This window comes from Triticum urartu, unplaced genomic scaffold (genome assembly GCF_003073215.2).
Source record: "Triticum urartu cultivar G1812 unplaced genomic scaffold, Tu2.1 TuUngrouped_contig_10277, whole genome shotgun sequence".
NCBI lineage: Eukaryota > Viridiplantae > Streptophyta > Magnoliopsida > Poales > Poaceae > Triticum > Triticum urartu.
The window spans coordinates 2,263-6,188 of NW_024111127.1; the positions used below are offsets into that span (position 1 = coordinate 2,263).

The following is a 3,926-nucleotide window of genomic DNA, read 5'->3' on the forward strand; positions in this document are numbered from 1 at the left end:
AGCATGATGTACCAATGAAAGGCTGATAAAACCATGAAAGAAACAATAGTGAAACCAAAGAAAAATGACAGAAAAAACAAAGTATCACGATGAAAAAAATAAAAAATCCCAGAGGAAACCGATAGAGAAACATTTTTTTTGAACTATAGCGAATAAAACAGAAACAACAACAAAGACAAAAGGAAAGAAAACCAATAACAACCGACAAAAGAAACAAAGAAACCAAAGAAATCATAGAAAAAAGAAAGACAAAAACCTGTGAAAACCGAGAAAGAAGCAATCAAAACCATTGAGAAAGCAAACAAAACAGAAAAAACAAAGAACCTTGAAGAAAACAAAGGAAACTGAAAAAACGAAAAAAATAATTATTTTTGAAAAAACCCGGAAAGAAAACCAGTTCGAATCTTCAGCACCGGGCGAGTCGAGCGAGCGATGGTGGACAAGCGAGATAGAGAGGAGAAGAATTGGGCTGGCCCTTTTAAAATGCGAAGGGAAAAAAATCCGGGCGAGGTTATGATAGGCCTTGTTGTAAGCGAGATATAGGCTTTTTGCTTTCCCAGTGACCCTATGTGAGTTGTTCGTGTTTCAAAAAATGTTCACTTTTCCGAAAGTCCACATTTTCAAAAACAAGTGCCACAGTTACCCCGCTACGGCCGGCACTCCAATGGGCCGATGGCTCAGCCAGCCCGTATGTGGCGTGCCGCTATTGGACGTAAATCCAATAGGTCCTCTTGAAAAGCAAGAAAAAAAAAATTAAAGTTAACGGGATGATCCGAACATGCTTCTTGGTGAACATAGTTTCTTCAGATTACGAAGCAAAGGAGCACATCGAATTTCTTCAGATGATACGAACATGCACAGGCTAGATCTTTAACTTCTGAACCTGAGACCTGAGTGATTTCTTCTACCTTTGTAAAATTTGATTTAGGCTCTTCGTATGTCTATACTGACTAATAAGATGCCCGTGCTACGCTATGGAATCACAAAATATTAGATGGGCATAAGTTATAATCAAGTACATGTACATTGCTATGGAATAATATAAAAATATCAATACATCCATCAAAGCGATGTTATACGTTGATAGGTGTACATCAAGCACAATCAAACATAATGTTTCCAACCAATAAACCCCGTCCTTCAAGCCAAACATTTTCTTCTCAATATTCACCTTGTTGGAAGACTTGTTCATTGCTCACCATATCTTAACTCGAGGGGACAGAGAGCATGCGATAGATAGAAAATCCATCCACAACTATGATGACACTGACCAACTTTATCAGAAATGGTAACACATTAAGCACCCCACTTTAACCTAACATTAATACACATAATGGAAGAATAAAATGCGATAATATCGATGTTTGTCCCCCATGAATTTGTGCAATGGAAGTGTAGCGACTACCAACTTATCCTTCGACTCTAGTCCGATGGGCTCAATCTGTTATAGCACATATCATAATCCGCCACCAGCCCATCCCGCGGATCTGTCATATCTCCATGTTTGATGCAACATGCCTCCCACCAGCAAAAGATTAAGATAAATAACAGCTCAAATAAATCAATGTTGTGACATTTCAAACCACTTTGCAAGAATTGAACAAAATAATAATCAAACCACATAACATTATCTTGAAGCATAGCAATCTCCTGTTGGGTTTAGTCCCACATCAGTTGTGTGGGGAGACATAACACGACTTATAAGGGCAGGGGTGTCCCCTCCTTAGAGGCTAGTCTTTTGAAGGGGAGGGCTCATGGCCTCTCATAAGTTGGTGTTGCTCTTCGGTTGGGCCAGGTGACACAGATGGGTCAAAATGCTGCTGTCAGCGGACCCGGTATTGCGTAACATCTGCAATACTGGAAGCGTGATCGGCCATTGTTAAATATTGACAAATAGTTTCCAGAGTGTGTTATAGCCCTACAAATATATCACAATCAGCAACTGGCCACGAGAACTCATATGGAAAACACAATTAAAAACACTTGATACAAAACTTGCATACAAATAGAGTATGCAGAACTTCAAAGTCTTGCATGTTGGTTAAAAAAATGGTGCATGTACATGAATAATTGATTGCAATATGAATGCCTCTCATCTGAAGTTTATTCATACAATATGCATATCAGAGCCGGGCAAGAACTAAGCTCCAACAGAGATTTTAAACCCCAACAACAGAATTGTTGATTTCATTGATAGAGGAATAAATACCATACAGAACACATGAAAAACAGGAGAGAAAGCCGATTTACTCTGGATTGTGAAAATGTAAAGACCGCGCTCATGCCAGATCGCCCATAACACCAACTCAACCAGCGATCGCCAACACATATTTTCACATCCAGCCTTAGAACAACTACTGCAATAAAATTGTTCCTTTCCTTGGAACGGCTATAGAAAACAAAACAAGCCATTCCATTAGCAGTCACTAAAAAAACAAAATGTACATGAAAGGATGCTTTTGAATCATGTGTATATGGAAGGGGCAAGTGCACACATACAGAAAAAAATCGGTACTGGACCTCTTGTAACTTTCTTACATCAACCACGTTTCTGCAAAAGAAAAAGTGGAGTGCGGCCTGAATATCATGGTCGCTGAAGCATGTAACTTACTTAAGAACAGTAGAGGTAAAGCAACTTCACATTACTGACCCTAGTTAGATAGACCGGATTTCCTACAGCCACCAAATTGTAGTTGAGTGGTTCATACCTTGGACTGCACATTGAGAACTTCTTTGTAGACTATGTTATTTGTAAAATTTGCAACAGAGTTGGACTGGCCTTCCTTTTGCTTATTCAGGACAGAAAGAATCTTTCATATTACTTATGCATGTAGCTCTAGAAAGAGCAACATAGAGTTGCTAGTGCGAAAATACCGGTTCAAAGAAATAAGGCATCCATGGCACTGGCAATACCTCTCCCAGCCAAGGTGATGTACTTGTCATCTTCTTCTTCAGGCATGTGATATACATATGTAGGAAAAAATAAGGCATCCATGGCTACAAAAGAATGCATTCAAACTGCAAACAAATTAGAATGAAACAAGCTATAAAATGCATTAAAACTGTAGACATGATAGATAAAAAAAGGCATCTAAGAATGTAGGAGTCAGTATGATAGGCATTAGAAAAAGGAAATAACTATCTACAATGAGTATAATTCAGTTAGACTTCTCTAACTGTTACTGATACAACATCCAGACGGGGGAAGCTGGAATGACAAATTTTGAATGCCCATCACATATGAAAAGAGGTCGGCGAGGAGGAAGGGGAGGTGGTGGGCGGCATGTCTCTTGCATCACATCCTCAAATGAGGAAGCAGAAGAGTTCTCACGGACTCGAGGCGCAGACGCCGCTAGCGGCATACTTGCCGACGCGGTCCTCGGAGAAGATGGGCTAGGGGGAGGAGGGAGACGTGATGGGCGGCGGGTCTGCTGAATCTGAGGAGTGGGCAGGAGAGGCGTTGCGGACTCGACCAATGGACGGCGCCGGCGGCGTACTTGCCGATGTCAGCGTCGCATGAGACGGGGTAGGAGGAGAGGAGATGATGGGGAGGAGGGGGAGGTGGAGGTGGTGTGGCGGTGGGCGTTGAGGCTGCTCCGGCGGAGAGGAGTTGGGGGCGGACGACCCCAGCAGTAGCCATGGCTGTCAGTTTGCTTCCATTCGTTTCTAGAAAGATCGATTCCTTCGCTGATCGGATAAAGTGGGACTGGATGGAACCGGACGAATGGAACGAGGGGTTTCTTTACAAATGTGAAGTGGGGTTGCCTCCTATGCGTTGGATGCAAATCAGACGGTCGAAAATGATGGATGGCATGCACACCATCACCACCAACTCAGATTTTTATAGGAGTAGAGAAAACAAAATGATGCTAGTTCATCTAACTTGTTAGGCCATTGCAGTTTACTATACTAAAATGTCCGTTTCT

The 3,926-nt window shown here is 41.6% G+C and overlaps 1 long non-coding RNA gene across 1 annotated transcript; it reads right to left on the reverse strand.

Annotated features, from left to right (window-relative positions):
• Nucleotides 1–1,275: 1,275 nt before the first annotated feature.
• On the reverse strand, nucleotides 1,276–3,693 carry LOC125526486. The gene is made up of 2 exons (XR_007291711.1): nucleotides 2,251–3,693; nucleotides 1,276–1,918 (listed from the first exon to the last, which is right to left on the reverse strand). It is a non-coding gene; the product is annotated as an uncharacterized LOC125526486 (long non-coding RNA).
• Between the last annotated feature and the right edge of the window lie 233 nt (nucleotides 3,694–3,926).